At 37.8% G+C, this 26039-nt stretch overlaps 1 long non-coding RNA gene across 1 annotated transcript in view; it reads left to right on the top strand.

The window, feature by feature from the left end:
- The first annotated feature begins 1950 nt into the window (after positions 1-1950).
- The window catches only part of LOC114484016 (uncharacterized), a 739540-nt gene continuing 715451 nt past the window's right edge, over positions 1951-26039 (top strand). The window contains exons 1-2 of the long non-coding RNA XR_008615544.1: positions 1951-2109; positions 3227-3299. This is a non-coding gene — a long non-coding RNA (uncharacterized lncRNA). The remainder of the gene's footprint in view (positions 2110-3226; positions 3300-26039) is intronic.

The raw sequence follows: 26039 nt of genomic DNA on the forward strand, positions 1-26039 counted from the left end.
CAAGATGAAAAGACAACCCTCAGAATGGGAGAAAATATTTTCAAATGAAGCAACTGAGAAAGGATTAATCTCCAAAATTTACAAGCAGCTCATGTAGCTCAGTATCAAAAAAACAAACAACTCAATCTAGAAATGGGCAGAAGAGATAAATAGACATTTCTCCAAAGATATACACATTGCCAACAAAGTCATGAAAGAATGCTCAACATCCTTAATCATTAGAGAAAGGCTAATCTAAACTACCATGAGATATCATCTCACACCTGTCAGAATGGCCATCATCAAAAAATCTACAAAGAATAAATGCTGGAGAGGGTGTGGAGAAAAGGGAACCCTCTTGCACTGTTGTTGGGAAGGTAAATTGATACAGCCACTATGGAGAACAGTATGGAACTTCCTTAGAAAACTAAAAATAGAGCTACCATATGACCCAGCAATCCCACTACTGGGCATATACCCTGAGAAAACCATAATTCAAAAAGAATCATGTACAAAAATGTTCATTGCAGCTCTATTTACAATAGCCCGGACATGGAAACAACCGAAGTGTCCATCAACAGATGAATGGATAACCAGATGTGGCACAGATATACAATGGAATATTACTCAGCCATAAAAAGGAATGAAATTGAGTTATTTGTAGTGAAGTGGATGGACCTAGAGTCTGTCATACAGAGTGAAGTAAGTCAGAGAGAGAAAAACAAATACTGTATGCTAACACATATATATGGAATCTAAAAAAAAAAAAAAATCGTCCTGAAGAACCTAGGGGCAAGGTGGGAACAAAGACACCGACCTACTAGAGAATGGACTTGAGAATATGGGAAACGGGAAGGGTAAGCTGTGACAAAGTGATAGAGTGGCATGGACATATATACACTACCAAACGTAAAATAGATAGCTAGTGGGAAGCAGCCTCATAGCACAGGGAGATCAGCTTGGTGCTTTGTGACCACCTAGAGGGGTGGGATAGGTTGGGTGGGAGGGGGGGAGAGGCAAGAGGAAAGAGATATGGGAACATATGTATATGTATAATTGATTCACTTTGTTATTAAGCAGAAACTAACACACCATTGTAAAGCAATTATACTCCAATAAAGATGTTAAAAAAATAAAATAAAATAAAATACCTGTCCCTCTTCTCTCCCTATCACATTACCTTGGCCAAAGGGAAAAGACATGACCAAAGCTCAACTAATCAATATTCCTTTCCTAGGAATTAGAGTTTTTTTTAATTGATTTTATTTATTTATTTTTCGCTGCATTGGGTCTTCGTTGCTGCGTGCAGGCTTTCTCTAATTGCAGCAAGCGGGGGCTACTCTTTGTTGTGGAGCATGGGCTCTAGGTGTGTGGGCTTCAGTAGTTGTGGCACATGGGCTCAGTAGTTGTGGCTCGCAGGCTCTAGAGCGCAGGCTCAGTAGTTGTGGCGCATGGGCTTGGTTGCTCCATGGCATGTGGGATCTTCCCGGACCAGGGCTCGAACCTGTTTCCCCTGCATTGGCAGGCGGATTCTTAACCACTGCGCCACCAGGAAGCCCTAGGAATTAGAATCTTGAACTTAAAGATAGAAAGTAATTGGAGTTATATCATTGAAAGTAACCCCAGAGATGATGGCCTGTGAATTTCCATGTCTGAGACAGCACCCAGAAGTATTCCATTTCTGACTTTCCTGTGACCATTAAGCTTGTGGTCAATGCGGTATTTAGACTTATTTGATTGCAAGTGAAAAAATGTAATTCTGGCTCAGCACTTGTGGTTGTGGTTATGATCTTAGCATTCAAAAGACGAAAATTGAAGCTCAAGAAAAGTTAAATGGAAAAATAGACCCAGACTCTAATGCCAAAATTATTACCAAATGTCCAGAGCAGTGAAAAGGTTGTGATTTTAATCTACTTACAGTGTTACAAGTTAGTTTGCTTCAGTATCACGGACTGACTGAAGACATGAGACTCCTGGTTCAGAGAAAAGAATGTTTTTTCCTCACAACAAAAGCAGAAACCAGAGCTTTATGATCATCTGTTTTGGTTCCCCCACCTTCTCCTTTCACCAAGTCTAAGGGAGTGCATTACAGGAGAGAAACTCTGGATTATAGGATTCACCACTGTCATAGTAAGTGGAAGCAGTTTTTGCTAGGGGACTGGAAGGGGTAGAGACATTATCTCATTCCTCAAGGTTGCTTTCTGCTACCGGAGTCCTGAGAAATGGTCCAGGTAAAGAAAGCTCAAGATCTTGCGTTCTTGGCATACCCGGCAGGTATGTGCTGGGATGCTCAAGGTCTATGGCAGATGGTGCCTCTCAACACGTCTGTGCTCTATTGCTTTTCAGACTTTGAGGTGGCCATATTAGTCTTCCAATAAATTATAAAATAAATTTCCCACTCCTTCTTCCTGTGCCCCACTCCTGTTTTTTAGAAGCAAATTGAGTTAGAGAATAAAGGGAAAGGCTCAGTTAGTAAAGGCACCAGCTCTGCTTAGAAATATTTCAGGACCTTTTCAGCATAGATTTGGTGAATAGTGCAGGGAGCACAAGAGGGAGATTATGTAATCGTATTTGGTTTAATATGCTTGTGTTTTGATGCCTTAGACAGAAACAACACGGGAACCGAAATCAAAGAGGTATATGTGCACACATGGCTGTATACACACTGAAAAATAAAAGCATAATCAGGATCAATGGGGATTTCGTTATCAGGTGTTTATTGAGTGAGTGCTTTAGTCCAGGTACCTCAATGGATGCTATGAATGTAAGGGTGAACTAAATAAATTTAGCTCCTGTGCTCAGGGAGCTTGTCATCTTAGTGATATTTATGGAGGAAAAGTCCTATTTATGAGAGACTTAACTAATGTTTGTGCAGCTCTTAAGTCCTTTCATGTCCACTTTTTCATGTAATCCTACAAATAATCTAGAGGTGTCAGTATTACAAATAATAGTAGCCGACAAATAAGGAAACTAAGGCTTAGACAAGTAATTCATTTGCCAAAGATTGTACCTCTAGCAAGTAACTGAATCAACACTCAGGGAATACTTCTTAGAAATCTCATTTATTCATTCAACAAATACTTATTGACCTCTATATGCTAGGCACTGTGCTATGTACTGAGTACACAAAGGACATGGTTTTTTGGGCCTCCTATGTTCCATAAGAACATAAGATACTTTTTTTGTGTTGTTCAGTCCGTATGGAATGCTTTTCTTTCCTTCACCTGGTAAATCTTCTGTCTTCCAGATTCAAGTTGATGATCCTCAGCACACACAGCCTTCCCAACCCTCAAATGGCCTCCACAAACTTCTGCTTTGTTGTAAGTAGCACTTACACTTAATCATGTACTTATGTGTTTATTTCTTAAGTATACAGATTTTTAATTAGACTGGATGCTTCCCTGAGGGGAGGCACTGTATCTACTTTTGTTGACCATGTTTTATTCAATATGTAGCAGAGTTTCTGTCACAAATTATGCACTCAGTTAATTGTTTGAATGAGTAAATGGATGACTTAAGTACCCTAAATATCATCTATAGTAGTTACCATTTAGTTTGCAGATTGTGATAGGTATTATAAAGTCCATTTTTCAGAAGGGAAAAACTGGATTTAGAGCACTTAGCGGGACCCCCTGAGGTGGCACAGCTAATACAGACAGAGCTGGGACTGGAACCCAGGTCAACATGGTATCCAAACCATTGCTCCTCACAACCTCAACAGAGATTTTATTTGTGTTCTCAAGGAAGTAATTTTTCTCGGAGAGACTTTTATTCCCCTCATTTGTATCCTTCAAGCAACTTGCATGGACCTGTAGATTGTCTTTCTCACAGATCCATAGCTCGATCCTCTGCTTTCTACTTCCTTTCCTCCTATTTCTAGCTAAATGTCCAAGCAGCACACAGCAGAAGGTGATCTGGAAGGAAAGGCTGGCAAGGGAAGAATCTGTAATTAAGCCAGAGAGCAATAACATACAGTATCCATGGGCAGTACCACTTGGATTGACCTTCTAGCCAATGCAGATGTGACCTTCTAGAGTCCTGGGTGTGGGGGGTTAGAGGCTTTAGCTGCTGCAGCAGAAATCACTTGAGCAAGAGGTAGGAAGACTGGAGAGAGATGACTTTGTTACGTGGGCCATTGTTCCCTGGGCAGAGACTGCAGGCCTGGTCTTCAAAGACCTGCTGCTGTTTTGTGTGTTCAGAAGCAATTTGGAAAATGCCATCATGTCTACTTTATTTCCTTGCTCTCTAGGGGTACTCTGTGGTTGCCCATAAATAATCCTATCTGAGGCTGAAAATTACTGTAAAGTGTTCACTGCGCTGGGCCTAACTTCAAACGTACAGGAGCCAGAATTTTTAATGAACTTTATAAAGCTTACTGATTTTTTCTAATAATAAAAGAAATGCACACTTGTAGAAAAACTTGAAATTATAAAGTATCAAGCAAATGAAAAAAAAACCTCCAATCCAGGTTTTATTGTATATTCACTAAATGATTTACTCCAAATGTCTCAAAAAATATGCTCGTCTGTCTCTTATGTTCAGTAAAATGTAGTTTTTTTTTTTTTTGAGAGCTGGCGTTTGAAGCATAAGGTCTCTTATGAGGTATTAGCACCCTAAAACTCCGTGTTGCATTATGTCTTCTTCTAACTGCAATACGCAAAGTAAAATCTTGGTGACTATAAGTGCTGTGACTACTTTTTCCGGAATTCATGAGTTCCAAGTCAGGAGTCAGATTTATTCAATTTTTCATTCCTTCCTAGACTTTCCTTTCTAGGACTTAGTGCATAATTACACCCTTTAAATAACTAGAACCAGGTCTACATGAGAATGTTATTTACTACAGGGCAAGATTTGCTGAACCTCCAAATGGTCAGGAAAAAGTGACTAAAGGAAAGAAAGAGTTGGTGAATGAATGAACGGGTGTGCGAATGGATGTATGAATTCTGTCGGGTCCTTAGTAGGTGTACCTTAACTTTAACTTTTTTCCTGTAGTTTACTAAGGAGGTGTGGAATGTTTTCACGGTGGTTCTCAACCTGGGGGTGATTTTGCAATAATGGCATCTGGCGTTTCTGTTGTCACGTCAGGGTGGGTGGGGTGTGCTACTGACATCTAGTGGGGGTAAAAGCCAGGGATGCCGCTAAATGTCCTACATTGCACAGGCCATCCCCCCTCCCCACTCCCCAACAAAGAATTATCAAATTATTCATCACTCAAATGTCAGTAGTGCTGGGAGGCTGAGGAACCTTGGTTTAACATAAAGGTGGGTGTGTTTCATTGGCTTCATAGGGGATATACCTATAGTCCCAACATGGAGGATTCTTGTGTGCAGATAAGCAAGATTATAAAAGTGATAATAAAACATGCCATGTTTTCTATTAAGAAAAAAAATCATCTTCTTTTCTTGGTACAGATGGTCTTATGCCTGTAAATCTGCCATTCTTTCAGTAATCACATAAAGCAAACGGATGAGTTAAAGCAGTTATAAGGTTTATCTTGCAGAAGGAAAGTGTGGGTGTCTGAAGAAGAAGAGTAAACATAAATTCTGTTTTACATCTGAGAAGCAAAGTCATTTAGAGAATAACACAGCTTCCATCTGAACTGTGGCTGAAAGAGAGGTGTAAGATATGGTCAATGATTTTAAATGATTTATGAGTATTTTTGTAAAAGAAATACATAGGCCTGGGTAGAGCCAGGCTTTTCTGATGTGCCATAATAGAATTTATACTGTTTTTCTCGCAGTCAAATAAAGTTCAGTAGTATAGATAGTTACCTTGTATTAGTACTTTCTAGGCTGCCTGTCAGAATGCTTTATTCAAAGAGACAGATTTATGTTTCACAAGGAAATGATTTCTAAAGCTCTCCCATGAATAATTTTTCACTGAGAGAAGAACCAGATTCAGTCATTCCACCCATAGATTGGGAGATTAGCCCAGAATGAGCTCTTACATGAAATACTTTTTTTGGTGTTTCAATAGGGAATAGTATTTTAATGCTGTGAAAGAGAACATAGAAAAATGACTCGTCTCTTTACAGAAAATTCTACTTGTGATTTCCTTTGGTTTTCCATGGCCAAGAAATCAGCTGATGAAGAATATCCCTAACAATTAATGTTGCCCGAACACATAGTTGCTAATGAAATGAACTTAATCAGCGTATATGTGCAGGGTGCCCCAAAAATGTATCTAAGGGGAAAGACTCATAAATAGGAAGAATAACATACTGTTTGCTTGGAACAACCTTCTTCCTTCTTCTCCTTCTTTTACTTCTTCAATAAACCGTTATAGAGCACCTACCATATTCCTAGTACTGTTCTAGGATCAGGGAACACGACTGTGAAAGGCAAAGCAAATGAACAAAAATGGTTCTGTTTCCCACGTGCCAAGCACTGTCCAGGGTCCTGAATGGATGGAGTTGTCAAGTTCATGTGCAAAGAGAATTTGTATGTCGAGAATGGCATTAGAAAAGGACAGGATCAAAAATTGGGACCCTGGCTCTTATCCAGTATTATGGCTCATCAGCTCTGTGACCTTGACTAAAATGCTTAACCTTTCCTACAAAATTATTTTCAGATGTAAAATCAAAATCCTATGTAAGTGAGATTCCTTTTTTAATGAAAGGGCGGCCTTCAACAAACATTTTACTCAATTCAATACAATAAACATTCATGGTAACTATACCTAACTAGTACGTATCAAATGGCAGTGAGGACTGAGATACAAAAAGGAATTCAGTCCTTGCCGTCAAGGTATTAACAATAAGAAAAATAAATATATGAACTCATTATTTGACTGTTAAGCTAAAGGAAACCTGTTGTCACGTTTGATTAAACAGAATAAAACTTTATGCCTAACTCACTAGTGAACATATGTGTATTTATATGTTTCCATACATATATACAGAGGCTAACCTACTTAAATATACCCTCAGTGGAACATTTTCTGCTTGCCTCTCCAGATCCACTTTCTACTTTTTTCCTTCTTGTCTTGTGCAATGAGAGGCTGACCCGTATAGACTATATACATGGAAAGAGGGAGGGTGGAGAGTGAGCTTGGGGAGTTTAATCCCCCAGATCCTCACTGTGGCTCGCTGTAGGCTTGTTCTCTCTTTTATCTGAAAGTTCTCAGCTGCCTAGAATGGCTCTCAGCACACAACCTTGTCCATTTTGAGCAAAACCGCCCCTTTTTACCCACTCTATTTTAACCCTAAGGTACTGTAATATCTTCCGTGGGTTCTATATCATTTTTCTCACGTTTTAAAATAGCGTATTTATTAAACTCTCCTCAAATTATCCTAATTTCAAAGTGCCACATGTTTTCAGCTGGAACCCCACTTGAGAGACTCCATACCATCTTGTATTCTTATGTTACCTTAAGCAACAATTTATTGCACATTTACTGTGTCAGCCAGTACAAGTACTTTGCAGATTTCCCCTTTTAATATTCTGTTAAGAAATAATAATTTCATCATTAGAATCTATGTAGCTTTACCAAGGTCTGCAGAGTTTATGGTATTTCCGCCAATTTTTGCTCATAGTAGAAATGTCACATTATAAGACTATGGAAAATTCTGGGGCAATGGAAAGTGAGATTTTGGAAGGTAGGCAGGGGCCTAATTATGATAAAGGTGATGGTGATGATGATGATGATGACAGTACTGATGGTGGTGATGTGACAGAGGTTAAAAAAACTTTAAAATTTATAGAGCATGTGTTGATGTAAGTGCTGTGTGGTTTATCTCATTTAATTTTCACAGTGAACCTATGATATAAGTAGTATTGATATTCCAATTTTTCATATGTAGTTCCACAGACTCCTTCCTATACTTTTGTTCTTGTTACCCTCTCCCACCCCTTTTCCCTATTCCACTTGACTCCTGCTCTTATCAATATCAATTTAATTTCTGTCTGTCTCTCCTGGAAACTTTCCTTCAGTCCTTGGATATTGCCTTCCTCAGTCTTCAGTGGGAACACTAGGAAGATCTTCTCGATACGTAGATTGGCCAGGAAACAAATTGAAACACCTTGTGAGGGAGTGGTGGTGGTATTTAAATTAATTAAAAATTGAATAAAATTATATAAATACCATTGCACATATTTATACAGGTAGCTTTAAAAAATTGAGATATAATTGACATACAACATTGTATTAGTTTTAAGTGTACAACATAATGATTTGATATATAGTTAGCATTTGTTCAGAAGCTGTCACTGGGGCTTCCCTGGTAGCGCAGTGGTTGAGAGTCTGCCTGCCGATGCAGGCGACGCGGGTTCGTGCTCCGGTGCGGGACGATCCCACATGCCGCAGAGCGGCTGGGCCCGTGAGCCATGGCCGCTGGGCCTGCGCGTCCGGAGCCTGTGCTCCGCAATGTGAACTGATCATTGACTTTCCCAACTTAATAATAAAATGATTACTTCATCACCTATTGACCTTGTGGTCAAGAGAAAATCCTTTAAACTTTCAAAATGTGAGTTATTTCATCAGTAAATTGAAATGATATATACCTGAGTGTTAAGTTAGGCAATGTATAAGTCCAAAATATTTTTCTGTATATCTTTATCCTAGTTAATTAATTCCTTTTATTATTTAGTTCTTTAGTTCTTAACTATTATTTTCTCCCAGTGTCTTTCCATAGCAGAGGATACCTGTAGGAGACTGTGGGGCAGATGTGGAATTGTGGAAAAGTACTAAATGCCCATAGATGACCCAAAATAAGAGTGGAACAGGAGTCAATGGTTAGCTTTTCCTTTCATTCCTCCAGGGAATAATTCTACACACTCTCCAAAGGGTCCAGTGGTATCATCAGAGCCAACTGGATAGTGCAGTTTTTTTCTTGGTTTTCCTTTCTCCTTTATTTCATTCTTTCTAGTCCTGATGCCTGCTTCCCATGATCACTTCCCAAATAAGCCAACTGTACACAGCAAGCTCCTTTCCCAGAGTCTACTGTTGAAGCTAAGAAAGAAGTCCTTAGATTCATTCAAAATACTAGATAGAGTGGACTTGCCCAGTAAATCTAGACCTTATGTCATGGGTTTGTTGTTGTTGTTGTTGTTTTGCAAGATGTAACTCTGGCTATCCGAAGCCCAGAGGGAATTTATAGAAAAGAGGGTGCCACAATGCTACAATTTTCACCTCAGGAAGGAGAGCAGCCTGAAGAATTCTTGGCACATCAGCAGAAATTTATGGCACATCACTTTAAAGTATCACAGTGAGATGCCTCAGAGGCAGCTATTTGTGTCTTTGAGCCCTCAATAAAGAGTCATACTCCAGAAGGGGAGACTGATCTACCTGCACATCTCTGTGTCTAGCAGTAGAGTGTCTCTTTTTTAGCTCCCAAAGAATCCTAGAGTTGGGGAAAGGCAGAACCCAAAGGTCAGGATTATGGGCAGATGGGATGCCTAACTCAGTTGTAAATCCAGCATTTCTCTTTTATTGTTTCCTGACCTTCAGCAAGTCACTCTCCTGTTCCAGTGACCTCTGGAAGAGGGGTGAACGCAACCAGATTAACTTCACGTTATCTACTAGCTCTGACTTACTTTTAAAATGTGACCTGTAATTTTGCTCTTGCTGGATCACAGGTATTCTGGTTCTAACATCTTTCTTTCTGCTTCAATAGCGATTTCTGCTTGAAATCTTCTGATGTCATTTTATTTGACTACTGGAAACATAACTGAAATGGCTATAATGACTGTAGTTTAAAAATAAAAATTTAACACTGCCATATGCACAAGTGGTGAGGTGACAGCTACATGACAATCATGACTAAGCATGTATACAGAATAGAGAAATACTTTCCATTAATTAATAAGTGAATGAATGAGCCCTGGTATGTGGCAGTATTGTCTTAAGGAAAAGAATACTCTATTGTTTATAAGGGAGTTGATATTTGAGGAAGTCAATATTGTTATTTCTTTATCAATTGCTACCACTTTTTCCAAACTCTATCCTAAAAGTTGGACCATCAGAATACAAATTATAATGTTCCTTTCGTCTTCAGCATTTATTGAGTGAATGTGATAGTGAATTGAATAATGTGAAAATGCCTTCTGTAAAATGGCGGTTAAGTATATTATTACTTGGTTAACTTAGTGTCTTCAAAAAGAAGTTCAAGTCAATCATCGTGTTAAGTAAAGACGATAACATGTGAAAGTACCCACTTTCGTTTGCTTTCAACATTTGCTAAACAATTACTATTTGCCAAAACTTGTTCCATGAGAGCTACTTCAGTGTATTCATTATCGCCTTCCTTAAACCAACCACAGTGCAGGTCATACCCATGAAAGGCACATTCCTTTAGAGCCTTCCCTTGTGGTATCTTTCTCCTTTTCTTTGCCTCCCTTCTTCTTGGCTCCTATGACACCACACATCTCCATCACATTCATTTTTCCTTTAGATGGATTATATTATCCTTCCTATTTAAAACCAGGGGGATGGGTGGAGATTTATTACGTGGATTCTATATGTATATATACATATATACATTTTTTAAAATTAGCAATTAGGAAATATGGAGGACTTGATTTTTTACCCAAAGCAGTACCTGCATTAATTCTGGTTCTGAATGTGCTCATTCCTTCTGCTCTTTTTGATTAAACTTATGATGGGTTTAGGTCTCACTTTACCTATGCATTCATCTGCAGACAGTCTCATGCCCCTATGCAGCCAGATGGGGCATAAATCTTAAATAAATAAATAAATAAGTAAAAAGTATGATGAAATATCACTACCCTGGTTAGCTTATACCATAAAAATGAATCCAGTAAGCGTATAAATATATGTGAATTCTGAAATAAAATGCCATCTGCTTTTGTAGGAAAAAACACGTTAATTTTATGTCACAACATGTTGTCCTGTGGAAATTCAATTCAGTGATATAAATAAGGTACTTAAAGTAAATACGTGGAATACTCAAATTATCTTCCTGATCCTGCCAAATTAAAAAAAAAACCTTTTTTTCTTTTTGGCAATAGCGTGCACTTAACTGAGTTAGATTTTAAAACGTCTGGAACTGGCAGATTTCCCCAGAGTTGCATCAGACATCAGAATCAAGGGTTATTAACATTACAAAGAGCACCACTGTCCTACAGTGTCCCCTTTATCATTTTGAGCAGCTGCCTCAAGGCAACGTATTTAACCTTGGGAAATGTGATGGAAATTCTGGGTAGTCAAAACCTGCCAGCAGATTTCCTCAACTGGGATCTACTGTAAAGCTTTATTTAGCTGTAACACAGGAGAAAGATGAAACTCTTATTATCATTTGATGTTTATCATTTCCATTCATCCCTTCTAAGTCCCCTGAATACTGTTACTTTTACTTATAAATAGCAATATTCCATTTGCTGGCAGGACACTGTTTTCCCCACTGAGAATGTCATTAAAAATAAAGGCCTCTGAGAAAGGAGTGCTAAATATTAAAAAATAGATGCCCTGATTATTTCCTTTCAGGTGTTTTAGAGCAAGATGCTAACTTTGACTTTTTTTTTTTTTTTGGTAGAACTTTATTTTCTATTTTGGCTGAAAAAGGCTGTTGTTTGTACAACTACTTGCTTAAGATTAGAAATCAGTTAGGAACAGTGCTGGTGACTGAATAGGGAATGGGCATGCTCAGAAATGACTGCTGGCATAACCATTGACATAAACCTTTAAAAAAGTGTACTTGGCAAGATTTCATAATAGACTTAAAGCCTTTTATAGCTTTGATCCAGTAATTTCAGTTCTGGAAATCCATTATGGCAATACTATTATTTATCAAGAGAATGGGCTATTATTTTATGCCTGGCGCTGTCATGTCTTTTTAATTCTTAAAACAGAATGAATTCAGTCTTACAAATGAGGAAACTGAGGCTTGGAGTGTTTTAGCTGCTTTCTAAGATCTCACAGGAAACGGTAGAGTCAGGTCTTCAACCCAGGGGATCTAACATCAGTGCTTGAACACAAAATCACTAAAACCTCATCGCTCTGTGTAATGTCGGTCTCCTAAAATATTTGTTGCCTTTGTATTTATGATGATCCCAAAGTTAAAAACAATATAAGGAGAATGGCTAGGTAAATTATATTACATAAAATGATATAAACAATTTATATTGACAGCTTTTAAAAATAATCCTGAATCTAAATGTATGATAAAAACACATTTGTTTCAGCTACAAATAACAAAAAACAAAAAACAAACGAAAAACCCCCCAAAACCCCAAAACATCAGAATGTCACTAGGGATTGTATTTAAGTTGTACAAATATGTTTGAATGTTTAATCCTAATTCTACCTTTTTTCTATATTTTCTCTTTCTCTGTAATGAGTATATTATTGTAGAAATAATAATTGTATTTTAAACACATTTAAAGATGTCTGTCAAGGACATTGGAAACATATTTTTTTTTTTAATTTAAAAATCCACTGCTTTCTTTTATAAGTCAGTCCATAGTCGCAAAAAAAGTGAAAATATTGACTTTCATTCTCATTTTTAGTTGGTATTTCAAGAATCATAGGACTTTCTGATACCGTGGTCACTGTACTAATCTATCTGAAAGGTTAGAGAAAAAATTTTGCTTCATATCACACAGGTTTAGATTTACAAGAATTTCAGGTTATGTACACTTAGTGACATCTGGTGTCACATTTCATGCTAAATCTAGGGTATAAAAAATATTTTATCATTTCCACTTTAAGATCATGGCTATTTGTATCTGTGAACTATCTGCTTACTGAAATTAAGACAGTTAAGAGAAAATGTATTATTCAGCACTTAGTTCATAATAAAATTTGCAATCTCTAGTGTTTGCCTTAAGAAATGAAGATAATAGAGCAACCTGATTGATTAGCCAATTTATAGTATATTTTATTTCAGTTCCATTTAAAAAAAACTACATTTTTTAGGCAGATGAAAATCCCTCACCTTGAGTGGCATATCTCTGATCCCCAAGTATGAGATTAAACTTTGACTCTATATGTCACCTGGGTCCCATATTACAGATCACATTTAATCACTTTCCAACTCTAACCTTACCTCTTACTTCTTTCTAGTATAGAAAGATTTATCCATTAAAGGCTGATATGTTTCCTCTCAACTGACTTTCTGAGTGTTTTGTCCTTAAGACCCTGTAGATGCAATATTCACTACCCTTTCCCATCAGAAATTTATTTTCTCCTTTTGTTTTTCACTTCTGAATTCTATATTTCTTCCGGTATGCATTGTGTTTCTCATTATTTTGCTTGCCAAATTAAGGCTTAAAAATATAAGTGCTATTCAATAGAACCTTCTGTGATGGTGGAAATAGTCTCTATTCACACTGCCTATTATGGTAGCCATTAGCCACATGTGACTATTGTGCACTTGAAAGGTGGTTTGTGCAACTGAGGAACTGAATTTTACATTTTGCTTAATTTTAACTAATTTAAATTGAAGTAAGCACATGTAGCTGGTGGCTACCATATTAACCAGTACAGATGAACATATCGTTATAGAGTATGAAATCCTAATCTGTTGTTATGTTTAGAGGGAAAATGGAGCACGCTGGAATGTTCATTTATGTTCTCATCCATTGATAGTCTCCTCTTTCTTCTATAACCTTTCCATCATTTCTCCTTTTTTCTCCTCCATCGTTCTTTCCTCCTACCCTTTCAACAAGGATCTTTGATACATGGTTAGCAGTGTGGAGATAGGAAATCTTGAGAGCACATGGGAGAAGTGGTGATTGTTTACTTTCAAACATTGAATGGAAGGAATTGATGATGGAGAAAGCTCAAGACTTTCCTTCTCTTTTAATCAACTTCACCGTCTAAGAGGAGAAATTCCGTCTAAGGAGAAAATAATGTAAATTTGACAGGAGTGTCCACTAGGGTATCTAACATTCATGAATCCAGACCAGCTAATAAATTCTCTTTACTGTGTAAGCTAGTTTGAAATTGGTTTCTATCAACTAAAAAGTTCTCCCTAATTCAGAAGGTTAGCATGAAGATCATTTGAGTGACATATGTGGAGTAGCATGGCATTGCGATTACCTAAAAAGTATTATTTTCTTTTTTCCCCGGAACTTCATCTGATACCATGCATAGTGATATGCTTTTTTACTGGGTCCATTTACCTAGCACATTCATGGAAATCCTGTCATTCTTATGTTTTGGAGAAAAGAAATATATCATAGAGGCCATGATGCTTCCAAGTGCTCTGCCCTCTGTTTCTCTTAAATACTCTGATACGTGTGAGTTGTTTTGGGATCTTATTGATGTCTTCCTTTGGCTTGATGCCATACGATAGGCTATAAAGTTTTCTGCATTTTGGCGGTTTCCATGCTGTCAGTATCTCTTTGCTTCATTTCAGAGAATATGATGGTACTGGCAAGACATCAGAAGGCAAGCCAGAGAATAACTGAGGTTTCTCTTTAGCAAAGGAGAAATGGAAAGATCATCTTCCAGACCTTCCTTTCCTCTACCCCAGCTGTTTTTTGGGCAACGCCTCCATTTCAGTGATGAAAAAATCAGATTTTTTTCTTTATTTTTCCTATTCACATGCCCCAGTGCACAGAGGAGAAGCTGAATTGTCCCATTTTTATTACATTACTCGCTGTTTTAGCACAATACTGTGCTTGAAGTGATAGAACAAAGAGACGGCTTTTACACAGAAGGCATATGTCCTGCCTGCTGGGAACAGACTCTTCAGGTTCATCCCTGAGCCATGGACTGTGAATCAACTTATTAGTCTTTACTAACAGGCAAATGGAAGTGGAAGGACTGTCCTCTTCAGTTATTCAGTTGACTAATATTTGGCTCATTAATATCATTTGGAATTGCAGTGCAACAACCAAGTAGCTGAAATCAGTCTACTTAAAGGCAAAGGGTAGGATATTGGAAGGCCACAAAAAGGGAGAAGGAATGATGCTATACAAGAGGGAGAGGGGATAAACGTAAAAGTCCTTTAGGTAAGTAGAAAGTGAATGATTAGGATGGGGGGAGATAACATTTTTAAATGGTCAAAAAAGCCATTGGAATGCTTGTTGAATGCTCAATATAATAAATATTAATATAAAAGCCAAACACTCTAATACGTCCTTGGACCATGTTCATAGATTAGTAAGGTCTCTAATGTTGATTCTAGCAAAGTGGTGTTCACTTTCTTGTTGGTGATGCCCAAGGTGTAGTTTGAACTCTGTGGAAGTGATTTGCTAACATCATCTTAATTAATTATCATTGATAATTTTGGGAAACAGATAATACTAATCCCATTTTACATATGAGTTAACTGAGACTAAGAGTAGATAAAAACTTGACCATACTCCTAGAAAACTGGATTCAAACCCAGGGTGCCAGAACCTAAGCTTACCACCTTAACCTACACCTTGACCTCACTCTGGAATGGCAGCCTGTGTATCAACAGTGACTAACAATGCTGCACAACTGGTTTTCTTTAGCCAACAAGCTCTAAACTCTTAGCCTCATAATCTCCAACACATTTCCTATCCCTTACCTTGTCTCCTTTTTCTATGAGCTTCACCTTTTCTTTGCCAGGGAAGGAGCACTTGGGTACTCATTGTAAGGGGAGGACATTGCAAAGTACTTTAAAGGGTCGAAACACTGTGGATGGATGGATGGAGGTAGAGTTAGAAAAACTTGGCAAGAACTCGATTTATTTAGTAGTAGTGGGAAGACTAACTATTTGCAATGAGTAAATAATGATAATTTTTTTAAAAAGTATTTTAAGTAACGAATTCCTTTCCTTGGTTTATTTGCTGTAGATAAATATTGGCTGTTTTCTGGGCCTTAATAATTACTCAGAAATTTAAAATAATATTGTGCCATCTAAAATTAGTCTCCTTAAAGTATTTGCCAAGATTTTATTTTGAAAATGAAGACATGCCACATGTTAGGGCAGTTAGGCTGGAAGCAATTTGGGAAAAAGTAGCCCAGGGTTTTTTTCTTTATTGTAATTGTTTTATCGGAAGAGGTTGACCTCTTATTTTAGAAGCAAACTGTTCAGTTTTCTCTACTTCCATTTCTTGATCTCTATAAGAGTAAATGTTGGCAACTTTCAGAGTGGTTTGATTTCAGATGAATATCCCGAGGCTTTGGAACTGAAGTTAAAAAAACCTTCTGTGGGCCAAAGATCCTGTTATTAGTATTTTTGTGTTTTTTTAAAAATTGAGGTAAAATTCACATAACATAAAATTCACCATATTAACCATTTTAAAGTGTACAGTTTATTGGCTCTTAGCACATTTAAAATGTTGTTCAACCATCATCACCACTTAATCCCAGAACATTTTCCTCAACCGAGAAAGAAACCCTGTACCCATTCCCTGTTTCCCCCTCTGCCACAGCCCCTGGAAACCACCCATTTGCTTTCTGTCTCTATGAATTTGCCTATTCTGGACTATTCATATAAATGGAATAATATAATATGTGGCCTTTTGTGTCTGGTTTCTTTTACTTAGCATAATGTTTTCAAGGTTCATCCCTGTTGTAGCATGTAGTTTTGTGTTTTAGTAGGGTTGAAAGAGTCAAGCTTTTCAACATAGATCAAGAGCTAATGGCATTAATTTTCATGTAGTCTTGGATATACTTATGGAATTTTCTTATTTCTTTCATAGCACTTGTGCCCATCCAAGAACAATATTTATTATATTTTTAATAAAATAGAGGGATATGCTAATCTTAAGCAAACTACAAATACATTTTTTCTCCATAGGGTAATTGGGAGTGAAGAGATAAGTAGCTAAAATGGACAGTGGAGAAGAAAAGAAAATTATAATAGAAATTCAATTTAAACATATTGATTGCAGCTGAGGCTAAGATGGATAATTATAGTTTGAGCTTCCTGGAAGACAATGTGAAAGGGAATCAGTGGATGCATACCTCTGAAATGTGTCAGAGTTCATGTTGCCAGGCCGAAACTCTAATAGGAGTGCACTATGTAAATGCTCATATAAGGAATGCTGAATCACTTCAGGGAAAATGTCCTCAACAGCCACAAACATTTTCTTACCTCCGCTGCCGTAGGTATAATTTGCCTTGACCCATCTGTCTGGTTTTGCAGTGCCCACATAAGCTTTTCCAAAGGTTGAGGGTTTTCATGATTGCTTTTCTTTGCCAGGGCACTGTCTCAATCCCAAACCGTTTCCCACATCTTCTTGGGTTGATGGTTCTACTTTCTAGAGTTCTCTGAACTTGTAATAAGGAAGTTTTGTTTCATTCAGTTGTGTTTTGTATGTTTACTGTGTCAGCTGTGCCACACGACTGAGGAAGGTGAGAAGGTGATACTACAGTTAATAAAGTCATGTTCCTTGCCCACGAAGTGGTGATATTTAGTGAGAGATAGGAACATTTAAATACACTGCAATGATGTATCATAGTAAGGGACTATAGTATGTGCGGGGTTAGGAGTCATGAATAGAGAGTGTGCTCTGTGTAGAGGGAGGTCTAGCATCATATGGGTTCCTGTCATCCTTTCATAGATACCAAGTCAGAGGGAAAAGGAAAAAGCCAGAGGCAGGTCACAAGATTCATTCAGGGTCACCTTTCTGTTTGTTCTCAGATCTATAACTGACTGCTTTCTTCCTTTCTCTCCAGTCACTGGCCTTATAATCCAGCTTTTGTGGAAATATCTCAATATTCATCATTCTGTTTAGAATAGACATCCCTTTATATTAGTTACTAAAGTGCTCACTTTCTCCTTTAATTGTCCCGTTGCAACTCTGCCCTTTTTACCTTGGAACTGTTCCTCCACCACATTTTCCTCTGCGGAGTACTCAAAATAGAGCCTGAGATATTTTAGACTCCCCACGCATTGCTTATTGAATAAATATAACAGCACATAGTGAAGGAGTTAAAAACCTGTGGTCTGAAGTCTGAAATCTTTGGGTTCCATACCAGACTCTACCACATATTAGCTTTGTAACCTTGGGCAAGTTAGTTAGCCTTTATGAGCTTCAAAATCCTCATCTGTAAAATCAGGATAAAAATCAACTTACTTGGGACTTCCCTGGTGGTCCAGTGGTTAAGAGTCCGCCTTCTAATGCGGGGGACGCTGGTTCGATTCTTGGTCAGGGAACTAAGATCCCACATGCCGCGGGGCAGCTAAGCCTGCAGGCCACAGCTGCTGAGCCTGCGGGCCTCAATTAGAGAGCCCTTGTGCCGCAAACTACAGAGCCCACGCGCTTTGGAGCCCGTGCACCACAACTAGAGAGGAGGCTGCGCGCCGCAACGAATGATCCCTCATGCTGCAACAAAGATCCCACCTGCCGAAACCTGACACAGCCAAAAATAAAATAAAATAAATAAATTTAAAAAAATACTAAAAAATTCAACTTACCCCATAAGGACATGCTAACATTCAATAAGGTATTGCATATCAAGTGCCTAGTTTATAGTAAATGCTTAATAAATATTTACTACAACTGCATATATTACTGCACCTCACCCTGAAATTCTCTGGGCTATTAGAGCCACTTCACTGGTAAGATTCATTAAGTCTGAGTCTAGTTTTTCAATCAGCGGCAGAATTTATTTTCTCTTCAGTTAAATTTTTATTTATATTTTTCTGGAATAACAGAATCCTAGAAGAGTCTCCCTTGCTATTATAGGCAAATGAAATTATATACTTATTCAGCGATTATGTATTGAACATCTGTTATGTGGTAGGCACTATTTAGTTACTGAAGATGCAACAGTGAACAATACAGATAAAAATTCCTGCCCTCTTGGATCTTATATCCTAATACTTAAAGTCACTAACATGTGTAAATAACTTATTCTGTGCCAGGAATTTCCCAAAGCACTTTATAAATATTACCCTATTTAATCATTTGAATGACCCTATGAGAGATTATAATTATCCCTATTTTTATAAGTAAGGAAACTGAAGCACAGAGACTATGCACTGTGTCCATAGAGCTATTGAGATGAAATAAGCGACACAGCTGAGAAGTTAACTCAGGCAGTTTGGTTCCAGAGCCGTGCTTTTATGCTGTTTTTCTATATAAATGACTTGCAGGTAGTGAAATTTGCTGAAAAGGCAAGTGTGGGAAAATAGGACAGATTTTTGCTTAACTAATGTTGACCGTCAATTTGATACCAAAGGGTAAACTAGAATGGAGAATTGAAAAGAAAAAAAAAAAAAAAAACACCTTACAATCAACACAGCTAGAGAGTATTTGCCTTAAAAAATAAGTTAAAAGTCACAAACAGCTAGGACCTTTCTTCCATGCCTCTGAAAGATAGTTAAAATAAAGTTCCAATAATGTTATTTTTAAAAGGGAAGAAAACCTTTCCAGAAAGCACTAAGTGCTCCGTGGGAGTGGAGGGGGCCATTAAGGTAACTGCCCCAGATATCAGTTTGCATCTGAGAGAATATCTTCAATACACAACTGCCTTTTCAAGACTTCTCTGCTGGGTTTACATCATCTGTCTTGCATTGGGAAAAGCCTCCAAGCTGCAAAGATAGGATTAAACCTGCCATGAAATTAAGCCCACAGTGGAGTCTCCATCTTTTAGTTAGGATTTCTGTGCAAACCCTATTAATTATCAATGTGAATAACATACAGGTACACAGCAAAATGCTTGTGGTAAAATAGGTGCCTGATATGTTTATCTTTTATTTTAAATTTTAGGAAAAACAACACTTTACTGAAAGACAAAATGATCAAACGTTGTGATATTTGTATCCTCAACCCCTCTCTGAAATTATATTTTTCCCACCTTTCCTGCTGATCTGTCATTCCATCATTTAAAAAAAATTACTAGAAACAAATTTTATTATAACATGTTATATGACTGGAGTCTCCATCTTTTAGTTAGGATTTCTGTGCAAACCCTATTAATTATCAATGTGAATAACATACAGGTACACAGCAAAATGCTTGTGGTAAAATAGGTGCCTGATATGTTTATCTTTTATTTTAAATTTTAGGAAAAACAACACTTTACTGAAAGACAAAATGATCAAACGTTGTGATATTTGTATCCTCAACCCCTCTGTGAAATTATATTTTTCCCACCTTTCCTGCTGATCTGTCATTCCATCATTTTAAAAAAAATTACTAGAAACAAATTTTATTATAACATGTTATATGACTTAATTATCTTCCCCCACTAGCCCACACCTAGGTACTTTCCCTTACACCAGCCTCTCCATATTTATTGCATATTTTTCACTCCACCATTTTTAATGTCACGCTCAAGCCCTGCTTAGTCACAAAAACCATCCCTGACAAGTTCAGGTGCAGGCACAGTTCTCTCTTTAAACCCTTAGTATGATTATCTAGATTTCTTAACAATCAAATGAGTACTTCTAATGAGGAGGTGGGACGTAGGGAACAGTTGTGAAGCATAGATGAATGCGAATATGAAGTAGACTGTTCAGGCTTAGCTCTTATCAAGGAACTAAGACAAATTCATAAAAGAAGTTTTTAAAAATGCACTTAACTTGGTTATACATATGTGGCTTGGAGGCACATTAGAGGCCAAAAAGGTAGCATGTCTAAAGATGCTCTCAGGTATTAGCAGGGTAAGCAGGAATTCTAGCTTAACTCAAGGGCAGGAAAAAAAACTAAAGGATACAGAAAATCAAGTGATGCAGAGAACAGGGAGACGGATGAACGCTGGTGCACTCCTCTTTTTTGTTTGTTTGTTATTAATTATTTTTAATTCTGCATTTCAAGAGCCGTCCTGAGCCCAGTGCTCAGTGTCCACTATTCTTCTTTGTCCATCTTCACCTTCATTGCACAATGAATAGAAAGTGTGATTCTAAATTGATAGGCTGCAAAAAAAACCTCAACTTTGTCGGGTGACTTTGAGCAAATCACCTAACCTGTTTAATCGTGTCCTTTTATTTGCAAGTGAGAAAAAGAAAGAATTTATCTTACAGTTTTGTGTAAATACAATGTCTGCTTTGGACCTTCGAATGTTGGATTATTTCTCATATCAGAATTCTTCTCTCCTTGTTTTCATGATGTCCTTTGGTCCTTTGGGGAAAGTACATGTTTTTAAGCAAAAAGTGAGTAAATTGTGTCGTCATCACTTCACATATGCTTGTCTTATCCCCAAGCTCTCTGGGGATAGAAATTATGTTGTGTTCCTTTTTTTCTTTTCTACCTCAGGATTCTTTGTACACTGTGGATACTCAATATATCTTGTTTGATGATGATTGACAAGAACAAATTCAATTGCTCTGCTTCACCTTTATGAAAGATGCTTGCCTCCACTAGAATTCTGCATCCATTAACTGTCCCCTCCCATCTGTGAGCTGTGTTGAAGCTAAAATCTAAATAGCTGTCTATTTGTCAATTACTTGCCACATTTGATTTCTGGAAGATGTAGCAGAGGATATTTTGAGGGAGTGGGGAGAATGTAAGGACCTTTATTCTGGTACATTTTTCTCTCCTATCTAACCATTAAATCATAAGGACTGAGTTAGATTCCAGTGCCTTAAAGATCGCTTTTATACTTTTGGTTCAGCTTAATGGTTTAATAAATGTCGTGTCTCAGCATTCTACCTCGTATTTTCTTTTACCTTTGCTGCACGTTAGTATTCATTGGACCTACCTATCTGACCACTCAGTTCACTAAAGGAAAGGTGATTTCAAAGCTATATGTTCTCTCCACTGAAATCCCACATCCAGAATGTGAAAAATAATGAGAATTATATACCCCAGGGAATATATAGTTGGGAAAAATAATACCCCTGGATCAGACGCAACGACCTCCAAATCCTAGCTGTATGATTTACTAGCTGTGCTTCTCAGTTATTATTGCCCAAAAACCTTAGTGCTTTAAAATAAACTATTTTATTTTGCTCATGATTTTGTGGGTTAGAAATTTAAGTAGGGCCTGGCTGGGAAGTTCTCACTTGAGGTCTCGCATGCAGTCGCAGTTAGATGGTGGCTGGAGTTGCAGTCATCTGAAGGCTCAACTGGGCTGGATGTCCAAGACGGCCCACTTACGTGACTGGCAAGTGATGTTGGCTGTTGCCCGGAAGCTCAGCTAAGGCTATGGCACCTACATGTGACCAGTTCAATGTGGTAGTCTCAGGGTAGTTGGAATTCTTATGTGGTACCTAGCTTTCATCCAAAGAGAATGAGGCAGGAGCTGCATGGTCTTTTGTAACCTAGCCTTGGAAGTCATATAGCATCACTCCTGCCATACTCTGTTGGTTAGAGTGGATACGAGATTTCCCAGAAAAATGGAGAGAGGGTATAGACTTCACCACAAGGCTGCCTTGTAGAAGAGCATGTGGAGGTATTGGTGTGACTGTCTTTGGAAAATACCATCTGCTGTGTCACGCGACTTTTATTAAGTTACTGACACACTTGGAGCCTCAATTCCCTCATCCCTAAAACTTGTGATAACGCGTAGGGAATTTAATGAGAATCAGATAGATAGGTACATGTTTGCTAAACATTTTACTCTTATAAGTTTGACATCTTATGTAGTTATTTGTCATCCCCAAATCTAGTTTATCTGAAGATATTTTAGACCTTTAGACATGTCTATAAAGGCATGTCTCTGCAAAGATAATTCTGAGATTATATCTTCATTTTCATACTGAAAGGGCCTTCAAATCCATTGACTTGAGTATATTACGGTGACTGTAGTATATCCAAATACTTCAGTTCTCTAATGGAACATTCCCTAAGAGACTGTCATATCTAGTGTAGTTAACCATCCAAATTTAATTATTATTCAAGCAGTGAGCCCTAATATTCATTTTCTTGCAAAGAACTTGGCTTTGGTACCTATTGACATGTGCCAGGCAATAGGTTATTATTGAAACGGGAAAGGAGTCCTGACTCCCATCCTCGGTCCAAGATGGAGCATTTATGGTTTAGGATCATGATTGCTGGATTCATTTTGAGCTGTTTTCTGGGCCTTAATAATTACTCAGAAATTTAAAATAATATTGTGCCATCTAAAATTAGTCTCCTTAAAGTATTTGCCAAGATTTTATTTTGAAAATGAAGACATGCCACATGTTAGGGCAGTTAGGCTGGAAGCAATTTGGGAAAAAGTAGCCCAGGGTTTTTTTCTTTATTGTAATTGTTTTATCGGAAGAGGTTGACCTCTTATTTTAGAAGCAAACTGTTCAGTTTTCTCTACTTCCATTTCTTGATCTCTATAAGAGTAAATGTTGGCAACTTTCAGAGTGGTTTGATTTCAGATGAATATCCCGAGGCTTTGGAACTGAAGTTAAAAAAACCTTCTGTGGGCCAAAGATCCTGTTATTAGTATTTTTGTGTTTTTTTAAAAATTGAGGTAAAATTCACATAACATAAAATTCACCATATTAACCATTTTAAAGTGTACAGTTTATTGGCTCTTAGCACATTTAAAATGTTGTTCAACCATCATCACCACTTAATCCCAGAACATTTTCCTCAACCGAGAAAGAAACCCTGTACCCATTCCCTGTTTCCCCCTCTGCCACAGCCCCTGGAAACCACCCATTTGCTTTCTGTCTCTATGAATTTGCCTATTCTGGACTATTCATATAAATGGAATAATATAATATGTGGCCTTTTGTGTCTGGTTTCTTTTACTTAGCATAATGTTTTCAAGGTTCATCCCTGTTGTAGCATGTAGTTTTGTGTTTTAGTAGGGTTGAAAGAGTCAAGCTTTTCAACATAGATCAAGAGCTAATGGCATTAATTTTCATGTAGTCTTGGATATACTTATGGAATTTTCTTATTTCTTTCATAGCACTTGTGCCCATCCAAGAACAATATTTATTATATTTTTAATAAAATAGAGGGATATGCTAATCTTAAGCAAACTACAAATACATTTTTTCTCCATAGGGTAATTGGGAGTGAAGAGATAAGTAGCTAAAATGGACAGTGGAGAAGAAAAGAAAATTATAATAGAAATTCAATTTAAACATATTGATTGCAGCTGAGGCTAAGATGGATAATTATAGTTTGAGCTTCCTGGAAGACAATGTGAAAGGGAATCAGTGGATGCATACCTCTGAAATGTGTCAGAGTTCATGTTGCCAGGCCGAAACTCTAATAGGAGTGCACTATGTAAATGCTCATATAAGGAATGCTGAATCACTTCAGGGAAAATGTCCTCAACAGCCACAAACATTTTCTTACCTCCGCTGCCGTAGGTATAATTTGCCTTGACCCATCTGTCTGGTTTTGCAGTGCCCACATAAGCTTTTCCAAAGGTTGAGGGTTTTCATGATTGCTTTTCTTTGCCAGGGCACTGTCTCAATCCCAAACCGTTTCCCACATCTTCTTGGGTTGATGGTTCTACTTTCTAGAGTTCTCTGAACTTGTAATAAGGAAGTTTTGTTTCATTCAGTTGTGTTTTGTATGTTTACTGTGTCAGCTGTGCCACACGACTGAGGAAGGTGAGAAGGTGATACTACAGTTAATAAAGTCATGTTCCTTGCCCACGAAGTGGTGATATTTAGTGAGAGATAGGAACATTTAAATACACTGCAATGATGTATCATAGTAAGGGACTATAGTATGTGCGGGGTTAGGAGTCATGAATAGAGAGTGTGCTCTGTGTAGAGGGAGGTCTAGCATCATATGGGTTCCTGTCATCCTTTCATAGATACCAAGTCAGAGGGAAAAGGAAAAAGCCAGAGGCAGGTCACAAGATTCATTCAGGGTCACCTTTCTGTTTGTTCTCAGATCTATAACTGACTGCTTTCTTCCTTTCTCTCCAGTCACTGGCCTTATAATCCAGCTTTTGTGGAAATATCTCAATATTCATCATTCTGTTTAGAATAGACATCCCTTTATATTAGTTACTAAAGTGCTCACTTTCTCCTTTAATTGTCCCGTTGCAACTCTGCCCTTTTTACCTTGGAACTGTTCCTCCACCACATTTTCCTCTGCGGAGTACTCAAAATAGAGCCTGAGATATTTTAGACTCCCCACGCATTGCTTATTGAATAAATATAACAGCACATAGTGAAGGAGTTAAAAACCTGTGGTCTGAAGTCTGAAATCTTTGGGTTCCATACCAGACTCTACCACATATTAGCTTTGTAACCTTGGGCAAGTTAGTTAGCCTTTATGAGCTTCAAAATCCTCATCTGTAAAATCAGGATAAAAATCAACTTACTTGGGACTTCCCTGGTGGTCCAGTGGTTAAGAGTCTGCCTTCTAATGCAGGGGACGCTGGTTCGATTCTTGGTCAGGGAACTAAGATCCCACATGCCGCGGGGCAGCTAAGCCTGCAGGCCACAGCTGCTGAGCCTGCGGGCCTCAATTAGAGAGCCCTTGTGCCGCAAACTACAGAGCCCACGCGCTTTGGAGCCCGTGCACCACAACTAGAGAGGAGGCTGCGCGCCGCAACGAATGATCCCTCATGCTGCAACAAAGATCCCACCTGCCGAAACCTGACACAGCCAAAAATAAAATAAAATAAATAAATTTAAAAAAATACTAAAAAATTCAACTTACCCCATAAGGACATGCTAACATTCAATAAGGTATTGCATATCAAGTGCCTAGTTTATAGTAAATGCTTAATAAATATTTACTACAACTGCATATATTACTGCACCTCACCCTGAAATTCTCTGGGCTATTAGAGCCACTTCACTGGTAAGATTCATTAAGTCTGAGTCTAGTTTTTCAATCAGCGGCAGAATTTATTTTCTCTTCAGTTAAATTTTTATTTATATTTTTCTGGAATAACAGAATCCTAGAAGAGTCTCCCTTGCTATTATAGGCAAATGAAATTATATACTTATTCAGCGATTATGTATTGAACATCTGTTATGTGGTAGGCACTATTTAGTTACTGAAGATGCAACAGTGAACAATACAGATAAAAATTCCTGCCCTCTTGGATCTTATATCCTAATACTTAAAGTCACTAACATGTGTAAATAACTTATTCTGTGCCAGGAATTTCCCAAAGCACTTTATAAATATTACCCTATTTAATCATTTGAATGACCCTATGAGAGATTATAATTATCCCTATTTTTATAAGTAAGGAAACTGAAGCACAGAGACTATGCACTGTGTCCATAGAGCTATTGAGATGAAATAAGCGACACAGCTGAGAAGTTAACTCAGGCAGTTTGGTTCCAGAGCCGTGCTTTTATGCTG

This window comes from Physeter macrocephalus, chromosome 17 (assembly GCF_002837175.3).
Source record: "Physeter macrocephalus isolate SW-GA chromosome 17, ASM283717v5, whole genome shotgun sequence".
Classification (NCBI taxonomy): domain Eukaryota; kingdom Metazoa; phylum Chordata; class Mammalia; order Artiodactyla; family Physeteridae; genus Physeter; species Physeter macrocephalus.